Here is a 24,306-nt window from a genome sequence, read left to right on the forward strand (position 1 = left end):
AGAATAATAATAATAATAATAATAATAATAATAATAATAATAATAATAATAATAATAATAATAATAATAATAATAATAATAATAATAAACGGAGCAATTCCAAGAGGGTCCTCACACCATCGGTGCTCGGGCCCTAATAATAATAATAATAATAATAATAATAATAATAATAATAATAAACGGAGCAATTCCAAGAGGGTCCTCACAACATCGGTGCTCGGGCCCTAATTAAAGCTGCAAGCAGCGATGAACGGGCCCTCGCACCCGGGCTCACCGGCAGCGAGTGGCTTTAGTATATATGTGAATGGTGAGAAATATGCATTTAAACTCATAAATATAAGTAGAATATATCAATGTTTATTCCATATATGTTCCAATCTTCCTGTTGCCAGCAGGTGGCGCTATCATTATAATGGAATATTGGCCTTCAGATGTGTTCAGGGCTGCACTCTTATCGAACATGTGAAGTTTGGGGAAGATCAAACATTTTATGCCTGAGTTACAACAACTTCTCTTGCTGTGGCGAGACATCAAATTTTGTCATTTTTGCCATGGACACGCTCTTTAACAAAAACTCAAGATTGCCACAATTTAACATTACACAGGCCTTTAGATTAGACTGACCAAAAAAATACATTAATGTCAAAAAATCTCTGGGAGTAGTTTATCTCAGCGTAAAATATGTCACTTCCTGTTGCCAGCAGGTGGCGCTATGACTATAATTGAATATGGGCATGTAGATCTGTTAAGGGCAGAATTCTTATCTAACATGCAAAGTTTGGGGCAGATTGGACATTGTATGTCTGAGTTACAGCAACTTCCTTTTTCATGGCGAAACATCGAAATTTGTCAGGCCGCCATGGACACTCCCTTTAACGAAATCTCAAGATCTTCCCAATTTAACATCGCAAATGCCTTTAGATTTAACTGACCAAGTTTGATGCTGATCTGAATAAATCTCTAGGAGGAGTTCGTTAAAGTACAACCCCTGAAAATGCCAAAAACAACACCAATTTTGCAGAGAACATTCTAAATAACTGACTTCCTGTTTGGATTCAGATTTCGTACCAAGAGACTTTTTCGTAGATATTGGTGTGTTACATGTGTGTACCGATTTTTGTACATGTACGTGAAACATAGCTTGAGGCGCACTCCATTGGAAGTGTATATGCACTCAGTTGAAAGTGTATAGGTGGCGCTATCGAGCCATTTTGCCACACCCAATGGAATATTGGCCTTCAGATCTGTTCAGGCCAGGACCCTTATCACACATGTAAAGTTTGGGCAAGATCGGACATTTTATGCCTGAGTTATAACATCTTTTATTCCTATGGCGACACATCAACTTCGTCACGGCGCCATGGACACGCCTTTTAACGAAAACTCAAGATCTTAACACCAAACATCACACAGGTCTTTAGATTAGACTGACCACAAAAATAACATTGATGTCATAAAATTTCTAGGAGTAGTTCGTCGCAGTGTAAAATATTTCACTTCCTGTTGCCAATAGGTGGCGCTATGACTATAACTGAATATTGGCATGTAGATCTGTTCAGGTCAAAAATCTTATCCAACATGTGAAGTTTGGGGAAGATTGGACATTGTATGTCTGAGTTACAGCAACTTCCTTTTTCATGGTGAAACATCGAAATTTGTCAGGCCACCATGGACACGCCCTTTAACGAAACCTCAAGTCCTTCGCAATTTAACATCGCAAATGGCTTTAGATTACACTGACCAAGTTTGGTGTTCATCTGAATAAATCTCTAGGAGGTGTTCGTTAAAGTACAACCCCTGAAAATGGCAAAAACAACACCAATTTTGCAGGGAAAATTCAAAATAACCGACTTCCTGTTGGGATTAGGATTTCGTACCAAGAGACTTTTTTGTAGGTATTGGTGTGTTACATGTGTTTACCAATTTTTGTACATGTACGTGAAACATAGCTCGAGGTGCACTCCGTTGAAAGTGTATAGGTGGCGCTATCGAGCCATTTTGCCACACCCGATGGAATATTGGCCTTCAGATCTGTTAAGGCCAGGACTTTTATCACACATGTGACGTTTGGGGAAGATCGGACATTTTATGCCTGAGTTATAACATCTTTTATTCCCATGGCGAGACTTTGAATTTTGTCACGGCGCCATGGACACGCCCCTTAACGAAAACTCAAGATCTTCACAATTTAACATTGCACAGGCCTTTAGATTATACTGACCATAAAAAAGACATTGATGTCAAAAAATTTCTAGGAGTAGTCTGTCGAAGTGTAAAATATGTCACTTCCTGTTGCCTATAGGTGGCGCTATGACTATAACTGAATATGGGCATGTAAATATGTTCAGGTCAGGAGTCTTATTAAACATGTGAAGTTTTGGACACATTGGACATTGTATGTCTGAGTTATAGCAACTTCATTTTTCATGGCGAATCATCGAAATTCGCCAGGCCGCCACGGACACGCCCTTTAACGAAAACTCAAAATCTTCGCAATTTAACATCGCAAAGGCCTTTAGATTAGGCATACCAAATTTGGTGTTGATCTGAATAAGTTGCTAGGAGGAGTTCGTTAAAATACAACTCATGGAAATGGCAAAAATGACACAAAATTTGCTCATAATATTAAAAATACCTGACTTACTGTTGGGTTTAGAATTTTGCTCTAGGAGACTTTTTTGTAGGTATTGGAGAGTTACATGTGTGTACCGATTTTCATACATGTACGTGAAACATAGCTCGAGGCGCACACCGTTGAACATGTATAGGTGGCGCTGTCGAGCCATTTTGCCAAACCCACTTCTGAAACCCATATCAGATGTACATTTTCGCCGGTTCTGAGGTGTGTGCAAAGTTTCATGACTTTTTGAGTATGTTTAGGCTCTCAAAAATGCGATTCATCCTGGAGAATAATAATAATAATAATAATAATAATAATAATAATAAACAGAGCAATTCCAAGAGGGTCCTCACACCATCGGTGCTCGGGCCCTAATAATAATAATTAAAGCTGCAAGCAGCGATGAACGGGCCCTCGCACCCGGGCTCACCGGCAGCGAGTGGCTTTAGTAAATAGGTGAACGGTGAGAAGTATGCATTTAAACTCATAAATATAAGTGGAATATATCAAATGTTTATTCCATATATGTGCCAATCTTTCTGTTGCCAGCAGGTGGCGCTATCATTATAGTGGAAAATTGGCCTTCAGATGTGTTCAGGCCAGGACTCTTATCGAACATGCGGAGTCTGGGGAAGATCGAACATTTTATGCCTGAGTTACAACAACTTCTCTTGCTGTGGCGAGACATCAAATTTTGTCATGGCGCCATGGACACGCCCTTTAACAAAAACTGAAGATCTCCGCAATTTAACATTGCACAGGCCTTTAGATTAGACTGACCACAAAAACATACATTAATCTCAAAAGATTTCTAGGAGTAGTTTGTCGCAGCGTAAAACATGTCACTTCCTGTTGCCAGCAGGTGGCACTATGACTATAACTGAATATGGGCATGTAGATCTGTTAAAGGGCAGAAGTCTTATCTAACATGTGAAGTTTGGGGCAGATTGGACATTGTATGTCTGAGTTACAGCAACTTCCTTTTTCATAGCGAAACATCGAAATTTGCCAGGCCGCCATGGACACGCCCTTTAACGAAACCTCAAGATCTTCGCAATTTAACATCGCAAAGGCCTTTAGATTTAACTGACCAAGTTTGGTGTTGATCTGAATAAATCTCTTGGAGGAGTTCGTTAAAGTACAACCCCTGAAAATGGCAAAAACAACGCCAATTTTGCAGAGAAAATTTCTAAATAACCGACTTCCTGTTGGGATTCGGATTTCATACCAAGAGACTTTTTTTGTAGGTATTGGTGTGTTACATGTGTGTACCGATTTTTGTACATGTACGTGAAACATAGCTTGAGGCGCACTCCGTTGAAAATGTATATGCACTCAGTTGAAAGTGTATAGGTGGCGCTATCGAGCCATTTTGCCACACCCAATGGAATTTTAACCTTCAGATCTGTTCAGGCCAGGACCCTTATCACACATGTGAAGTTTGGGCAAGATCGGACATTTTTTGTCTGAGTTATAACATCTTTTATTCCCATTGCGACACATCGAACTTCGTCACGGCGCCATGGACACGCCTTTTAACGAAAACTCAAGATCTTCACAACTAAACATCACACAGGTCTTTAGATTAGACTGACCACAAAAATAACATTGATGTCATAAAATTTCAAGGAGTAGTTTGTCGCAGCGTAAACATGTCACTTCCTGTTGCCAGCAGGTGGCGCTATGACTATAACTGAATATGGGCATGTAGATCTGTTAAGGGCAGAAGTCTTATCTAACATGTGAAGTTTTAACGCATTCTCATCCCAAGGCGTCATATACTGACACTCTTGACATTTCGTCAACATCCTACGCATATGGCACCCTCTAGCGTCAATATGAGACACAGATTATGGGTTAAGGTTAGGGTTAGGGTTAGACCACTAGGAGGCGCCTTCTGGCCCATTTTTATCTGCTTCTAATATTGACGCTAGAGGGTGCCATGTGCGTAGGATGTTGACGAAATGTCAAGAGTGTCAGTATATGACGCCTTGGGATGAGAACGGGCTGGATGTTTGGGGCAGATTGGACATTGTATGTCTGAGTTACAGCAACTTCCTTTTTCATGGCGAAACAGCGAAATTTGTCAGGCCGCCATGGACACGCCCTTTAACGAAAACTCAAAATCTTCGCAATTTAACATCGCAAAGGCCTTTAGATTAGGCATACCAACTTTGGTGTTGATCTGAATGAATCTCTAGGAGGAGTTCGTTAAAATACAACGCATGGAAATGACAAAAATGACACAAAATTTGCTCATAAAATTAAAAATAACCGACTTCCTGTTGGGTTTCGGATTTTGCTCCAAGAGACTTTTTTGTAGGTATTGGAGAGATACATGTGTATACTGATTTTCATACATGTACATGAAACGTAGCTCAAGGCACACACCGTTGAAAGTGTATAGGTGGCGCTATCGAGCCATTTTGCCACACCCGATGGAATATTGGCCTACAGATGTGTTCAGGCTAGGACTCTTATCACACATGTGAAGTTTGGGGAAGATCGGACATTTTATGCCTGAGTTATAACATCTTTTATTCCCATGGCGAGACTTTGAATTTTGTCACGGCGCCATGGACACGCCCCTTAACGAAAACTCAAGATCTTCACAATTTAACATTGCACAGGCCTTTAGATTAGACTGACCATAAAAAAGACATTGATGTAAAAAATTTCTAGGAGTAGTGTGTCGAAGTGTAAAATATGTCACTTCCTGTTGCCTATAGGTGGCGCTATGACTATAACTGAATATGGGCATGTAAATATGTTCAGGTCAGGAGTCTTATTAAACATGTGAAGTTTTGGGCACATTGGACATTGTATGTCTGAGTTATAGCAACTTCATTTTTCATGGCGAATCATCGAAATTCGCCAGGCCGCCACGGACACGCCCTTTAACGAAAACTCAAAATCTTCGCAATTTAACATCGCAAAGGCCTTTAGATTAGGCATACCAACTTTGGTGTTGATCTGAATGAATCTCTAGGAGGAGTTCGTTAAAGTACAACGCATGGAAATGACAAAAATGACACAAAATTTGCTCATAAAATTTAAAATAACTGACTTCCTGTTGGGTTTCGGATTTTGCTCCAAGAGACTTTTTTAAGGTATTGGAGAGATACATGTGTATACCGATTTTCATAAATGTACGTGAAACGTAGCTCGAGGCGCACACCGTTGAATGTGTATAGGTGGCGCTGTCGAGCCATTTTGCCACTCCCACTTCTGAAACCCATATCAGACGTAAATTTTCGCCAGTTCAGAGGTGTGTGCAAAGTTTCATGACTTTTCGAGCATGTTTAGGCTCTCAAATATGCGATTCATCTTGGAGAATAATAATAATAATAATAATAATAATAATAATAATAATAATAATAATAATAATAATAATAATAATAATAAAAGGAGCAATTCCAAGAGGGTCCTCACACCATCGGTGCTCAGGCCCTAATAATAATAGTAATAAACAAAGCAGATACAAGAGGGTCCTCGCACCTCGGTGCTCGGGCCCTAATTAAAGCTGCAAGCAGCGATGAAAGGGCCCTCGCACTCGGGCTCACCACCACCCGGTGCCCATAGGAGGAACAGTGAACATTGGGCCATATGCTTATAAAATAGTAAATATTTGTGCCACATTTCCTGCTGCCAACAGGTGGCGCTATGGTTATAACAGAATATTGACATGTAAATTTCTTCAGGCCAGGACTCTTACCAAACATGCAAAGTTTCGGGCAGATCAGACAAGTCATGTTTAAGTTAGTATAAAATAATTCATTTCCTGTTGCCAGCAGGCGGCACTATACTTAGAAGTGAATATTGGCCTTTAGTTGTGTTCAGGCCAGTACTCTTATAAAACATGTGATGTTTGGGTAAGATGGGGAATTGTATGCATGAGTTACAACAACTTCCTGTTTTATAGTATTAATAGCATCGTTTTGCACATACTAAGTGTTGCTAGAATGTTTGAAAATATTTCTAGCATGATTAGCACACAATGGCATATTTTACTGTGTTGCAAATAGTGCATAAAAGTGTTAAAAATGACACTTCCTGTTGCCAGCAGGTGGCGCTATGACTATAACCGAATATGGGCATGTTGATTTATTTATGACAGGACCGTTGAAAAACGTGTGAAATTTGGGGCAGATCGGACATTGCTTGCATGAGTTACAACATCTTCCTTTTTCACTGCATTAGTAGCATGCTTTAGCACTTAGCTAAGTCCATAACTGTGTTAACCATGTCACTTCCTGTTACCAGCAGGTGGTGCTATGACTATAACTGAATTTGGTCATGGGTGTTTGTTCAGGACAGAACACCCATCACACATGTGAAGTTTGGGGCAGATCGGACATTGCTTGCCTGAGTTACAGCTACTTCCTGTTTCACGGCGAAACATCAAATTTTGTCAGGCCGCCAGGGACACACCCCTTGACGAAAACTCAAAAGCTTCGCAATTTAACGTCACAAAGGTCTTATGATGACCCTCACCAAATTTCAAGATAATCCGATTAAAACTGTAGGAGGAGTTTGTCAAAGTACGAGGCATGGAAACGGCAAAAACTGCACAAAGATCGTACAGGAAATTCTAAATAACTTACTTCCTGTTGGGTTTTGGATTTTGTACCAAGAGACTTTTTTGTAGGTATTGGTGTGTTACACGTGCGTACTGATTTTCATGCATGTACGTGAAACGTTGCTCGAGGGACACTCCGTTGAAATTTACCAGGTGGTGCTATCGAGCCATTTTGCCACACCCACAAAAATGCGATTCATTACGGAGAAGAAGAAGAAGAAGAAGAAGAAGAATTAAAGCTGAAAGCAGCGATGAAAGGGCCCTCGCACTCGGGCTCACCAACACTCGGTGCCCATAGGAGGAACAGTGAACGTTGGGCCATATGCTTATAAAATAGTAAATATTTGTGCCACATTTCCTGCTGCCAGCAGGCGGCGCTATACTTAGAATTGAATATTGGCCTTTAGTTGAATTCAGGCCAGTACTCTTATAAAACATGTGATGTTTGGGTAAGATGGGGAATTGTATGCATGAGTTACAACAACTTCCTGTTTTATAGTATTAATAGCATCATTTTGCACATACTAAGTGTTGCTAGAATGTTTGAAAATATTTCTAGCATGATTAGCACACAATGGCATATTTTACTGTGTTGCAAATAGTGCATAAAAGTGTTAAAAATGACACTTCCTGTTGCCGGCAGGTGGCGCTATGACTATAACCGAATATGGGCATGTTGATTTATTTATGACAGGACACTTGTCAAACGTGTGAATTTTTTGGCAGATCGGACATTGCTTGCCTGAGTTACAGCATCTTCCTTTTTCACTGCATAAGTAGCATGCTTTAGCACTTAGCCAAGTGTTGCTAGCATGTTTTAGGATGCTTCTAGAAGGTTGCCAGCATATTTAACCCTTTTTGACACATTTTAATTTGTTCCTAGGAGTCCATAATAGCGTTAACCTTGTCACTTCCTCTTACCAACAGGTGGCTCTATGACTATAACTGAATTTGGTCATGGGTGTTTGTTCAGAACAGAACACCTATCACACGTGTGAAGTTTGGGGAAGATCGGACATTGCTTGCCTGGGTTACAGCAACTTCCTTTTTCACTACATTAGTAGCATGCTTTAACACTTAGCTAAGTGTTGCTAGTATGTATTAGTATGTATCTAGTATGTTGCCAGCCTATTAAATACTTGTTTACACTTTAAATATATTCCTAGGAGTCTGTAACAGTGTTAACCATGTCACTTCCTGTTACCAGCAGGTGGCACAATGACTATAACTGAATTTGGTCATGGGTGTCTGTTCAGGACAGAACACCTATCACACGTGTGAAGTTTGGGGAAGATGGGACATTGCTTGCCTTAGTTACAGCAAATTTCTTTTTCACTCCCTTAGTAGAATGCTTTAACACTCAGCTAAGTTTTGCTAGCATGTATTAGTACGTATCTAGTATGTTGGCAGCCTATTTAACCCTTTTTTATGCTTATTAATATGTTCCTAGGAGTCCATAACAGTGTTAACCTTGTCACGTCCTGTTACCAGCATGTGGTTCTATGAGTATAACTGAATTTGGTCATGGGTGTTTGTTCAGAACAAAACACCTATCACTCGTGTGAAGTTTGGGGATGATCGGACATTGCTTGCATTAGTTACAGCAAATTCCTTTTTCACTGCATTACTAGCATGCTTTAGCATTTAGCTAAGTGTTGCTAGCATGTATTGGTATGTTTCTAGCATGTTGCCAGCCTTTTTAACACTTGTTGACCCTTTTTAATATGTTCCTAGGAGTCCATAACAATGTTAACCATGTAACTTCCTGTTACCAGCAGGTGGCGCTATGACTATTACTGAATTTGGTCATGGTTGTTTGTTCAGGACAGAACACCCATCACATGTGTGAAGTTTGGGGACAGATTGGACATTGCTTGCCTGATTTACAGCAACTTCCTGTTTCACTGCATTAGTAGCATGCTTTAGCAATTAGCTAAATGTTGCTAGCATGTATAAGCATGCTTATAAAATTTTGCCAGCCTATTTAACCCTTGTTGATGCCTTTTATTATTTTGCAAGGAGTCCATAACTGTGTTAACCATGTCACTTCCTGTTACCAGCAGGTGGCGCTATGACTATAACTGAATTTGGTCATGGGTGTTTGTTCAGGACAGAACACCCATCACACGTGTGAAGTTTGGGGCAGATCGGACATTGCTCGCCTGAGTCACAGCAACTTCCTCTTTCACGGCGAAACATCAGACTTTGTCAGGCTGCCAGGGACACACCCCTTGACGAAAACTCAAAAGCTTCGCAATTTAACGTCACAAAGGTCTTATGATGACCCTCACCAAATTTGAAGATAATCAGATTAAAACTGTAGGAGGAGTTCGTCAAAGTACGAGGTATGGAAACGGCAAAAACTGCACAAAAATCGTAGAGGAAATTCAAAATAACTTACTTCCTGTTGGGTTTTGGATTTTGTACCAAGAGACTTTTTTGTAGGTATTGGTGTGTTACACGTGCATACCGATTTTCATGCATGTACGTGAAACGTAGCTCGAGGGATACTCCGTTGAAATTTACCAGGTGGCGCTATCGAGCCATTTTGCCACACCCACTTCTGAAACCTATATCAGATGTAAATTTTCGCCGGTCCTGATGCGTGTGCAAAGTTTAGTGAGTTTTGGAGCATGTTTAGGCCCTCAAAAATGCACTTCATGACGGAGAAGAAGAAGAAGAAGAATAATAATTAAAGCTGCAAGCAGCGATGAATGGGCCCTCGCACCCGGGCTCACCGGCAGCGAGTGGCTTTAGTAAATAGGTGAACTGTGAGAAATATGCATTTAAACTTATAAATATAAGTAGAATATATCAATGTATATTCCATATATGTTCCAATCTTCCTGTTGCCAGCAGGTGGCGCTATCATTATAATGGAATATTGGCCTTCAGATGTGTTCAGGGCTGCACTCTTATCGAACATGTGAAGTTTGGGGAAGATCAAACATTTTATGCCTGAGTTACAACAACTTCTCTTGCTGTGGCGAGACATCAAATTTTGTCATTTTTGCCATGGACACGTTCTTTAACAAAAACTCAAGATTGCCACAATTTAACATTACACAGGCCTTTAGATTAGACTGACCACAAAAATACATTAATGTCAAAAAATCTCTAGGAGTAGTTTGTCTCAGCGTAAAATATGTCACTTCCTGTTGCCAGCAGGTGGCGCTATGACTATAATTGAATATGGGCATGTAGATCTGTTAAGGGCAGAAGTCTTATCTAACATGCGAAGTTTGGGGCAGATTGGACATTGTATGTCTGAGTTACAGCAACTTCCTTTTTCATGGCGAAACATCGAAATTTGTCAGGCCGCCATGGACACTCCCTTTAACGAAATCTCAAGATCTTCCCAATTTAACATCGCAAAGGCCTTTAGATTTAACTGACCAAGTTTGATGCTGATCTGAATAAATCTCTAGGAGGAGTTCGTTAAAGTACAACCCCTGAAAATGCCAAAAACAACACCAATTTTGCAGAGAACATTCTAAATAACTGACTTCCTGTTTGGATTCGGATTTCGTACCAAGAGACTTTTTCGTAGATATTGGTGTGTTACATGTGTGTACCGATTTTTGTACATGTACGTGAAACATAGCTTGAGGCGCACTCCATTGAAAGTGTATATGCACTCAGTTGAAAGTGTATAGGTGGCGCTATCGAGCCATTTTGACACACCCAATGGAATATTGGCCTTCAAATCTGTTCAGGCCAGGACCCTTATCACACATGTGAAGTTTGGGCAAGATCGGACATTTTATGCCTGAGTTACAACATCTTTTATTCCCTTGGAGACACATCAAACTTCGTCACGGCGCCATGGACATGCCTTTTAACGAAAACTCAAGATCTTCACAACTAAACATCACACAGGTCTTTAGATTAGACTGACCACAAAAATAATATTGATGTCATAAAATTTCTAGGAGTAGTTTGTCGCAGTGTAAAATATTTCACTTCCTGTTGCCAATAGGTGGCGCTATGACTATAACTGAATATTGGCATGTAGATCTGTTCAGGTCAAGAGTCTTATCCAACATGTGAAGTTTGGGGCAGATTGGACATTGTATGTCTGAGTTACAGCAACTTCCTTTTTCATGGCGAAACATCGAAATTTGTCAGGCCGCCATGGACACGCCCTTTAGCGAAACCTCAAGTCCTTCGCAATTTAACATCGCAAAGGGCTTTAGATTACACTGACCAAGTTTGGTGTTCATCTGAATAAATCTCTAGGAGGAGTTCGTTAAAGTACAACCCCTGAAAATGGCAAAAACAACACCAATTTTGTAGGGAAAATTCAAAATAATCGACTTCCTGTTGGGATTAGGATTTTGTACCAAGAGACTTTTTTGTAGGTATTGGTGTGTTACATGTGTGTACCAATTTTTGTACATGTACGTGAAACATAGATCGAGGCGCACTCCATTGAAAGTGTATAGGTGGCGCTATCGAGCCATTTTGTCACACCCGATGGAATATTGGCCTTCAGATCTGTTCAGGCCAGGACTTTTATCAAACATGTGAAGTTTGGGGAAGATCGGACATTTTATGCCTGAGTTATAACATCTTTTATTCCCATGGCGAGACTTTGAATTTTGTCACGGCGCCATGGACACGCCCCTTAACGAAAACTCAAGATCTTCACAACTTAACATCGCACAGGCCTTTAGATTAGACTGACCACAAAAAAGACATTGATGTCATAAAATTTCTAGGAGTAGTTAGTCGCAGTGTAAAATATGTCACTTCCTGTTGCCAATAGGTGGCGCTATGACTATAACTGAATATGGGCATGTCAATCTGTTCAGGTTCGGAGTCTCATCAAACATGTGAAGTTTGGGGCAGATTGGACATTGTATGTCCGAGTTATAGCAACTTCATTTTTCATGGCGAATCATCGGAATTCGCCAGGCCGCCACAGACACGCCCTTTAACGAAAACTCAAAATCTTCGCAATTTAACATCGCAAAGGCCTTTAGATTAGGCATACCAACTTTGGTGTTGATCTGAATTAATCTCTAAGAGGAGTTCGTTAAAATACAACGCATATAAATGACAAAAATGACACAAAATTTGCTCATAAAATTAAAAATAACCGACTTCCTGTTGGGTTTCGGATTTTGCTCCAAGATACTTTTTTGTAGGTATTGGAGAGATACATGTGTATACCAATTTTCATACATGTACGTGAAACGTAGCTCGAGGCGCACACCGTTGAACGTGTATAGGTGGCGCTGTCGAGCCATTTTGCCACACCCACTTCTGAAACCCATATCAGACGTAAATTTTCACCAGTTCTGAGGTGTGTGCAAAGTTTCATGACTTTTCGAGCATGTTTAGGCTCTCAAAAATGCGATTCATCTTAGAGAATAATAATAATAATAATAATAATAATAAACGGAGCAATTCCAAGAGGGTCCTCACACCATCGGTGCTCGGGCCCTAATTAAAGCTGCAAGCAGCGATGAACGGGCCCTCGCACCCGGGCTCACCGGCAGCGAGTGGCTTTAGTAAATAGGTGAACGGTGAGAAATATGCATTTAAACTCATAAATATAAGTGGAATATATCAATGTTTATTCCATATATGTGCCAATCTTTCTGTTGCCAGCAGGTGGCGCTATCATTATAGTGGAAAATTGGCCTTCAGATGTGTTCAGGCCAGGACTCTTATCAAACATGCGAAGTCTGGGGAAGATCGAACATTTTATGCCTGAGTTACAACAACTTCTCTTGCTGTGGCGAGACATCAAATTTTGTCATGGCGCCATGGACACGCCCTTTAACAAAAACTGAAGATCTCCGCAATTTAACATTGCACAGGCCTTTAGATTAGACTGACCACAAAAAAATACATTAATGTCAAAAGATTTCAAGGAGTAGTTTGTCGCAGCGTAAAACATGTCACTTCCTGTTGCCAGCAGGTGGCGCTATGACTATAACTGAATATGGGCATGTAGATCTGTTAAGGGCAGAAGTCTTATCTAACATGTGAAGTTTGGGGCAGATTGGACATTGTATGTCTGAGTTACAGCAACTTCCTTTTCATGGCGAAACATCGAAATTTGCCAGGCCGCCATGGACACGCCCTTTAACGAAACCTCAAGATCTTCGCAATTTAACATCGCAAAGGCCTTTAGATTTAACTGACCAAGTTTGGTGTTGATCTGAATAAATCTCTAGGAGGAGTTTGTTAAAGTACAACCCCTGAAAATGGCAAAAACAACGCCAATTTTGCAGAGAAAATTCTAAATAACCGACTTCCTGTTGGGATTCGGATTTCATACCAAGAGACTTTTTTGTAGGTATTGGTGTGTTACATGTGTGTATCGATTTTTGTACATGTACGTGATACATAGCTTGAGGCGCACTCCGTTGAAAGTGTATATGCACTCAGTTGAAATTGTATAGGTGGCGCTATCGAGCCATTTTGCCACACCCAATGGAATATTGGCCTTCAGATCTGTTCAGGCCAGGACCCTTATCACACATGTGAAGTTTGGGCAAGATCGGACATTTTATGCCTGAGTTATAACATCTTTTATTCCCATGGCGACACATCGAACTTCGTCACGGCGCCATGGACACGCCTTTTAACGAAAACTCAAGATCTTCACAACTAAACATCACACAGGTCTTTAGATTAGACTGACCACAAAAATAACATTGATGTCATAAAATTTCAAGGAGTAGTTTGTCGCAGCGTAAAACATGTCACTTCCTGTTGCCAGCAGGTGGCGCTATGACTATAACTGAATATGGGCATGTAGATCTGTTAAGGGCAGAAGTCTTATCTAACATGTGAAGTTTGGGGCAGATTGGACATTGTATGTCTGAGTTACAGCAACTTCCTTTTTTATGGCGAAACATCGAAATTTGTCAGGCCGCCATGGACACGCCCTTTAACGAAAACTCAAAATCTTCGCAATTTAACATCGCAAAGGCCTTTAGATTAGGCATACCAACTTTGGTGTTGATCTGAATGAATCTCTAGGAGGAGTTCGTTAAAATACAACGCATGGAAATGACAAAAATTACACAAAATCTGCTCATAAAATTAAAAATAACCGACTTCCTGTTGGGTTTCGGATTTTGCTCCAAGAGACTTTTTTGTAGGTATTGGAGAGATACATGTGTATACTGATTTTCATACAGGTACATGAAACGTAGCTCGAGGCGCACACCGTTGAAAGTGTATAGGTGGCGCTATCGAGCCATTTTGCCACACCCGATGGAATATTGGCCTACACATCTGTTCAGGCCAGGACTTTTATCAAACATGTGAAGTTTGGGGAAGATCGGACATTTTATGCCTGAGTTATAACATCTTTTATTCCCATGGCGAGACTTTGAAGTTTGTCACGGCGCCATAGACACGCCCCTTAACGCAAACTCAAGATCTTCACAACTTAACATCGCACAGGCCTTTAGATTAGACTGACCACAAAAAAGACATTGATGTCAAAAATTTCTAGGAGTAGTGTGTCGAAGTGTAAAATATTTCACTTCCTGTTGCCTATAGGTGGCGCTATGACTATAACTGAATATGGGCATGTAAATATGTTCAGGTTCGGAGTCTCATCAAACATGTGAAGTTTGGGGCAGATTGGACATGGCATGTCTGAGTTATAGCAACTTCATTTTTCATGGCGAATCATCGAAATTCGCCAGGCCGCCACGGACACGCCCTTTACGAAAACTCAAAATCTTCGCAATTTAACATCGCAAAGGCCTTTAGATTAGGCATACCAACTTTGGTGTTGATCTGAATAAATCTCTAGGAGGAGTTCATTAAAATACAACGCATGGAAATGACAAAAATGACACAAAATTTGCTCATAAAATTAAAAATAACTGACTTCCTGTTGGGTTTCGGATTTTGCTCCAAGAGACTTTTTTGTAGGTATTGGAGAGATACATGTGTATACCAATTTTCATACATGTACGTGAAACGTAGCTCGAGGCGCACACCGTTGAACGTGTATAGGTGGCGCTGTCGAACCATTTTGCCACACCCACTTCTGAAACCCATATCAGACGTAAATTTTCGCCAGTTCTGAGGTGTGTGCAAAGTTTCATGACTTTTCGAGCATGTTTAGGCTCTCAAAAATGCGATTTATCTTAGAGAAGAAGAATAATAATAATAATTAAAGCTGCAAGCAGCGATGAACGGGCCCTCGCACCCGGGCTCACCGGCAGCCAGTGGCTTTAGTAAATAGGTGAATGGTGAGAAATATGCATTTAAACACATAAATATAAGTGGAATATATCAAAGTTTATTCCATATATCTGCCAATCTTTCTGTTGCCAGCAGGTGGCGCTATCATTATAATAGAATATTGGCCTTCAGATGTGTTCAGGGCTGCACTCTTATCGAACATGTGAAGTTTGGGGAAGATCAAACATTTTATGCCTGAGTTACAACAACTTCTCTTGCTGTGGCGAGACATCAAATTTTGTCATTTTTGCCATGGACACGCTCTTTAACAAAAACTCAAGATTGCCACAATTTAACATTACACAGGCCTTTAGATTAGACTGACCACAAAAATACATTAATGTCAAAAAATCTCTAGGAGTAGTTTGTCTCAGCGTAAAATATGTCACTTCCTGTTGCCAGCAGGTGGCACTATGACTATAATTGAATATGGGCATGTAGATCTGTTAAGGGCAGAAGTCTTATCTAACATGCGAAGTTTGGGGCAGATTGGACATTGTATGTCTGAGTTACAGCAACTTCCTTTTTAATGGCGAAACATCAAAATTTGTCAGGCCGCCATGGACACTCCCTTTAACGAAATCTCAAGATCTTCCCAATTTAACTTCGCAAAGACCTTTAGATTTAACTGACCAAGTTTGATGTTGATCTGACTAAATCTCTAGGAGGAGTTCGTTAAAGTACAACCCCTGAAAATGCCAAAAACAACACCAATTTTGCAGAGAACATTCTAAATAACTGACTTCCTGTTTGGATTAGGATTTCGTACCAAGAGACTTTTTTGTAGGTACTGGTGTGTTACATGTGTGTACCGATTTTTGTACATGTACTTGAAACGGAGCTCGAGGCGCGCTATGTTGAAAGTGTATAGGTGGCGCTATCGAGCCATTTTGCCACACCCGATGGAATATTGGCCTACAGATGTGTTCAGGCCAGGACTCTTATCGCACATGTGAAGTTTGGGGAAGATCGGACATTTTATGCCTGAGTTATAACATATTTTATTCCCTTGGCGAGACATCGAACTTCGTCATGGCGCCATGGACACGCCTTTTAACGAAAACTCAAGATCTTCACAATTTAACATCGCACAGGCCTTTAGATTAGACTGACCACAAAAAAGACATTGATGTCATAAAATTTCTAGGAGTAGTTAGTCGCAGTGTAAAATATGTCACTTCCTGTTGCCTATAGGTGGCGCTATGACTATAACTGAATATGGGCATGTCAATCTGTTCAGGTCAGGAGTCTTATTAAACATGTGAAGTTTTGGACACATTGGATATTGTATGTCTGAGTTATAGCAACTTCATTTTTCATGGCGAATCATCGAAATTCGCCAGGCCGCCACGGACACGCCCTTTAACGAAAACTCAAAATCTTCGCAATTTAACATCGCAAAGGCCTTTAGATTAGGCATACCTACTTTGGTGTTGATCTGAATTAATCTCTAGGAGGAGTTCGTTAAAATACGACGCATGGAAATGACAAAAATGACACAAAATTTGCTCATAAAATTAAAAATAACCGACTTCCTGTTGGGTTTCGGATTTTGCTCCAAGAGACTTTTTTGTAGGTATTGGAGAGATACATGTGTATACCAATTTTCATACATGTACGTGAAACGTAGCTCGAGGCGCACACCGTTGAACGTGTATAGGTGGCGCTGTCGAGCCATTTTGCCACACCCACTTCTGAAACCCATATCAGATGTAAATTTTCGCCAGTTCTGAGGTGTGTGCAAAGTTTCATGACTTTTCGAGCATGTTTAGGCTCTCAAAAATGCGATTCATCTTAGAGAAGAAGAATAATAATAATAATTAAAGCTGCAAGCAGCGATGAACGGGCCCTCGCACCCGGGCTCACCGGCAGCGAGTGGCTTTAGTAAATAGGTGAACGGTGAGAAATATGCATTTAAACTCAGAAATATAAGTGGAATATATCAAAGTTTATTCCATATATGTGCCAATCTTTCTGTTGCCAGCATGTGGCGCTATTATTATAATGGAATATTGGCCTTCAGATGTGTTCAGGCCAGGACTCTTATCGAACATGCAGAGTCTGGGGAAGATTGAAAATTTTATGCCTGAGTTACAACAACTTCTCTTGCTGTGGCGAGACATCAAAATTTGTCATGGCGCCATGGACACGCCCTTTGACAAAAACTGAAGATCTCCACAATTTAACATTGCACAGGCCTTTAGATTAGACTGACCACAAAAAATACATTAATGTCAATAGATTTCTACGAGTAGTTTGTAGCAACGTAAAACATGTCACTTCCTGTTGCCAGCAGGTGGCGCTATGACTATAACTGAATATGGGCATGTAGATCTGTTAAGGGCAGAAGTCTTATCTAACATGTGAAGTTTGGGGCAGATTGGACATTGTATGTCTGAGTTACAGCAACTTCCTTTTTCATGGTGAAACATCGAAATTTGTCAGGCCGCCATGGACACGCCCTTTAACGAAACCTCAAGATCTTCGCAATTTGACATCGCAAAGGCCTTTAGATTTAACTGACCAAGTTTGGTGTTGATCTGAATAAATCTCTAGGAGGAGTTTGTTAAAGTACAACCCCTGAAAATGGCAAAAACAACGCCAATTTTGCAGAGAAAATTCTAAATAACCGACTTCCTGTTGGGATTCGGATTTCGTACCAAGAGACTTTTGTGTAGGTATTGGTGTGTTACATGTGTGTACCGATTTTTGTACATGTACGTTTAACATACCTTGAGGCGCACTCCGTTGAAAGTGTATATGCACTCAGTTGAAAGTGTATAGGTGGCGCTATCGAGCCATTTTGCCACACCCAATGGAATATTGTCTTTCAGATCTCTTCAGGCCAGGACCCTTTTCACACATGTGAAGTTTGGGCAAGATCTGACATTTTATGCCTGAGTTATAACATCTTTTATTCCCATGGCGACACATCGAACTTCGTCACGGCGCCATGGGCACGCCTTTTAACGAAAACTCAAGATCTTCACAACTAAACATCACACAGGTATTTAGATTAGACTGACCACAAAAATAACATTGATGTCATAAAATTTCTAGGAGTAGTTTGTCGCAGTGTAAAATATTTCACTTCCTGTTGCCAATAGGTGGCGCTATGACTATAACTGAATATTGGCATGTAGATCTGTTCAGGTCAAAAATCTTATCCAACATGTGAAGTTTGGGGCAGATTGGACATTGTATGTCTGAGTTACAGCAACTTCCTTTTTCATGGCGAAACATCGAAATTTGTCAGGCCGCCATGGACACGCCCTTTAACGAAACCTCAAGTCCTTCGCAATTTAACATCGCAAATGGCTTCAGATTACACTGACCAAGTTCTGTGTTCATCTGAATAAATCTCTAGGAGCAGTTCGTTAAAGTACAACCCCTGAAAATGGCAAAAACAACACCAATTTTGCAGGGAAAATTCAAAATAACCGACTTCCTGTTGGGATTAGGATTTCGTACCAAGAGACTTTTTTTGTAGGTATTGGTTTGTTACATGTGTGTACCAATTTTTGTACATGTACGTGAAACATAGCTCGAGGTGCACTCCGTTGAAAGTGTATAGGTGGCGCTATCGAGCCATTTTGCCACACCCGATGGAATATTGGCCTTCAGATCTGTTCAGGCCAGGACTTTTATCACACATGTGAAGTTTGGGGAAGATCGGACATTTTATGCCTGAGTTATAACATCTTTTATTCCCATGGCGAGACTTTGAATTTTGTCACGGCGCCATGGACACGCCCCTTAACGAAAACTCAAGATCTTCTCAATTTAACATTGCACAGGCCTCTAGATTATACTGACCATAAAAAAGACATTGATGTCAAAAAATTTCTAGGAGTAGTCTGTCGAAGTGTAAAATATGTCACTTCCTGTTGCCTATAGGTGGCGCTATGACTATAACTGAATATGGGCATGTAAATATGTTCAGGTCAGGAGTCTTATTAAACATGTGAAGTTTTGGGCACATTGGACATTGTATGTCTGAGTTATAGCAACTTCATTTTTCATGGCGAATCATCGAAATTCGCCAGGCCGCCACAGACACGCCCTTTAACGAAAACTCAAAATCTTCGCAATTTAACATCGCAAAGGCCTTTAGATTAGGCATACCAAATTTGGTGTTGATCTGAATAAGTTTCTAGAAGGAGTTCGTTAAAATACAACTCATGGAAATGGCAAAAATGACACAAAATTTGCTCATAATATTAAAAATAACTGACTTCCTGTTGGGTTTAGAATTTTGCTCTAAGAGACTTTTTTGTAGGTATTGGAGAGTTACATGTGTGTACCGATTTTCATACATGTACGTGAAACATAGCTCGAGGCGCACACCGTTGAACGTGTATAGGTGGCGCTGTCGAGCCATTTTGCCACACCCACTTCTGAAACCCATATCAGATGTACATTTTCGCCGGTTCTGAGGTGTGTGCAAAGTTTCATGACTTTTTGAGTATGTTTAGGCCCTCAAAAATGCGATTCATCCTGGAGAAGAAGAAGAATAATAATAATAATTAAAGCTGCAAGCAGCGATAAACGGGCCCTCGCACCCGGGCTCACCACCAGCGTGTTGATTTAGTAAAAAGATGAACGGTGAGAAATATGCATTTCATGTCATAAACCTAATTGCAATATGTCAAAGTCATTAATATGTGCCAATCTTCATATTGCCAGCAGGTGGCGCTATCCTTATAATGGAATATTGGCCTTCAGATGTGTTCAGGCCAGGACTCTTATCAATCATGTGAAGTTTGGGGAAGATTGAACATTTTATGCCTGAGTTACAACAACTTCTCTTGCTGTGGAGAGACATCAAATTTTGTCACAGCGCCATGGACACGCCCTTCAACAAAAATTCAAGATCTCCACAATTTAACATTGCAAAGACCTTTAGATTAGACTGACCAAAATAAAATGTTGATGTCATTAAATTTCTAGGAGTAGTTTTTTAGATCTGTTCAGGTCAAAAGTCTTATCCAACATGTGAAGTTTGGGGCAGATTGGACATTAATTGATTTAAATCAAAATCTTCGCAATTTAACATCGCAAAGGCCTTTAGATTAGGCATACCAACTTTGGTGTTGATCTGAATTGATCTCTAGGAGGAGTTCGTTAAAATACAACGCATGGAAATGACAAAAATGACACAAAATTTGCTCATAAAATTAAAAATAACCGACTTCCTGTTGGGTTTCGGATTTTGCTCCAAGAGACTTTTTTGTAGGTATTGGAGAGATACATGTGTATACCAATTTTCATACATGTACGTGAAACGTAGCTCGAGGCGCACACCGTTGAACGTGTATAGGTGGCCACCATTTTGCCACACCCACTTCTGAAACCCTTATCAGACGTAAATTTTCGCCAGTTCTGAGGTGTGTACAAAGTTTCATGACTTTTCGAGCATGTTTAGGCTCTCAAAAATGCGATTCATCTTAGAGAAGAAGAATAATAATAATAATTAAAGCTGCAAGCAGCGATGAACGGGTCCTCGCACCCGGGCTCACCGGCAGCGAGTGGCTTTAGTAAATAGGTGAACGGTGAGAAATATGCATTTAAACTCATAAATATAAGTAGAATATATCTATGTTTATTCCATATATGTTCCAATCTTCCTGTTGCCAGCAGGTGGTGCTATCATTATAATGGAATATTGGCCTTCAGATGTGTTCAGGGCTGCACTCTTATCGAACATGTGAAGTTTGGGGAAGATCAAACATTTTATGCCTGAGTTACAACAACTTCTCTTGCTGTGGCGAGACATCAAATTTTGTCCTTTTTGCCATGGACACGCTCTTTAACAAAAACTCAAGATTGCCACAATTTAACATTACACAGGCCTTTATGCCTGAGTTATAACATCTTTTATTCTCATGGCGACACATCAAATTTCGTCACGGCGCCATGGATACGCCTTTTATCGAAAACTCAACATCTTCACAACTAAACATCACACAGGTCTTTAGATTAGACTGACCACAAAAATAACATTGATGTCATAAAATGTCTAGGAGTAGTTTGTCGCAGTGTAAACTATTTCACTTCCTGTTGCCAATAGGTGGCGCTATGACTATAACTGAATTTTGCCATGTAGATTTGTTCAGGTCAAGAGTCTTATCCAACATGTGAAGTTTGGGGCAGATTGGACATTGTATGTCTGAGTTACAGCAACTTCCTTTTTCATGGCGAAACATCGAAATTTGTCAGGCCACCATGGACACGCCCTTTAACGAAACCTCAAGTCCTTCGCAATTTAACATCGCAAATGGCTTTAGATTACACTGACCAAGTTTGGTGTTCATCTGAATCTCTAGGAGGAGTTCGTTAAAGTACAACCCCTGAAAATGGCAAAAACAACACCAATTTTGCAGGGAAAATTCAAAATAATCGACTTCCTGTTGGGATTAGGATTTTGTACCAAGAGACTTTTTCGTAGATATTGGTGTGTTACATGTGTGTACCGATTTTTGTACATGTACTTGAAACGGAGCTCGAGGCGCGCTATGTTGAAAGTTTATAGGTGGCGCTATCGAGCCATTTTGCCACACCCGATGGAATATTGGCCTACAGATGTGTTCAGGCCAGGACTTTTATCACACATGTGAAGTTTGGGGAAGATCGGACATTTTATGCCTGAGTTATAACATCTTTTATTCCCTTGGCGAGACATCAAACTTCGTCACGGCGCCATGGACACGCCTTTTAACGAAAACTCAAGATCTTCACAACTTAACATCGCACAGGCCTTTAGATTAGACTGACCACAAAAAAGACATTGATGTCATAAAATTTCTAGGAGTAGTTAGTCGCAGTGTAAAATATGTCTCTTCCTGTTGCCAATAGGTGGCGCTATGACTATAACTGAATATGGGCATGTCAATCTGTTCAGGTCAGGAGTCTTATTAAACATGTGAAGTTTGGGGCAGATTGGACATTGTATGTCTGAGTTATAGCAACTTCATTTTTCATAGCGAATCATCGAAATTCGCCAGGCCGCCACGGACACGCCCTTTAACGAAATCTCAAAATCTTCGCAATTTAACATCGCAAAGGCCTTTAGATTAGGCATACCAACTTTGGTGTTGATCTGAATTAATGTCTAGGAGGAGTTCGTTAAAATACAACGCATGGAAATGACAAAAATGACACAAAATTTGCTCATAAAATTAAAAATAACCGACTTCCTGTTGGGTTTCGGATTTTGCTCCAAGAGACTTTTTTGTAGGTATTGGAGAGATACATGTGTATACCAATTTTCATACATGTACGTGAAACGTAGCTCGAGGCGCACACCATTGAACGTGTATAGGTGGCGCTGTCGAGCCATTTTGCCACACCCACTTCTGAAACCCATATCAGACGTAAATTTTCGCCAGTTCTGAGGTGTGTGCAAAGTTTCATGACTTTTCGAGCATGTTTAGGCTCTCAAAAATGCGATTCATCTTAGAGAATAATAATAATAATAATAATAATAATTAAAGCTGCAAGCAGCGATGAACGGGCCCTCGCACCCGGGCTCACCGGCAGCGAGTGGCTTTAGTAAATAGGTGAACGCTGAGAAATATGCATTTAAACTCATAAATATAAGTAGAATATATCAATGTTTATTCCATATATGTTCCAATCTTCCTGTTGCCAGCAGGTGGCGCTATCATTATAATGGAATATTGGCCTTCAGATGTGTTCAGGGCTGCACTCTTATCGAACATGTGAAGTTTGGGGAAGATCAAACATTTTATGCCTGAGTTACAACAACTTCTCTTGCTGTGGCGAGACATCAAATTTTGTCATTTTTGCCATGGACACGCTCTTTAACAAAAACTCAAGATTGCCACAATTTAACATTACACAGGCCTTTAGATTAGACTGACCACAAAAATACATTAATGTCAAAAAATCTCTAGGAGTAGTTTGTCTCAGCGTAAAATATGTCACTTCCTGTTGCAAGCAGGTGGCGCTATGACTATAATTGAATATGGGCATGTAGATCTGTTAAGGGCAGAAGTCTTATCTAACATGCAAAGTTTGGGGCAGATTGGACATTGTATGTCTGAGTTACAGCAACTTCCTTTTTCATGGCGAAACATCGAAATTTGTCAGGCCGCCATGGACACTCCCTTTAACGAAATCTCAAGATCTTCCCAATTTAACATCGCAAAGGCCTTTAGATTTAACTGACCAAGTTTGATGCTGATCTGAATAAATCTCTAGGAGGAGTTCTTTAAAGTACAACCCCTGAAAATGCCAAAAACAACACCAATTTTGCAGAGAACATTCTAAATAACTGACTTCCTGTTTGGATTCGGATTTCGTACCAAGAGACTTTTTCGTAGATATTGGTGTGTTACATTTGTGTACCGATTTTTGTACATGTACGTGAAACATAGCTCGAGGCACACTCCGTTGAAAGTGTATATGCACTCAGTTGCAAGTGTATAGGTGGTGCTATCGAGCCATTTTGACACACACGATGGAATATTGGCCTTCAGATCTGTTCAGGCCAGGACCCTTATCACACATGTGAAGTTTGGGCAAGATCGGACATTTTATGCCTGAGTTATAACATCTTTTATTCCTATGGCGACACATCGAACTTCGTCACGGCGCCATGGACATGCCTTTTAACGAAAACTCAAGATCTTCACAACTAAACATCACACAGGTCTTTAGATTAGACTGACCACAAAAATAACATCGATGTCATAAAATGTCTAGGAGTAGTTTGTCGCAGTTTAAAATATTTAACTTCCTGTTGCCAATAGGTGGCGCTATGACTATAACTGAATAGTGGCATGTAGATCTGTTCAGGTCAAGAGTCTTATCCAACATGTGAAGTTTGGGGCAGATTGGACATTGTATGTCTGAGTTACAG

This window comes from Carassius carassius, unplaced genomic scaffold (assembly GCF_963082965.1).
Source record: "Carassius carassius unplaced genomic scaffold, fCarCar2.1 SCAFFOLD_62, whole genome shotgun sequence".
In the NCBI taxonomy this organism is placed as follows: domain Eukaryota; kingdom Metazoa; phylum Chordata; class Actinopteri; order Cypriniformes; family Cyprinidae; genus Carassius; species Carassius carassius.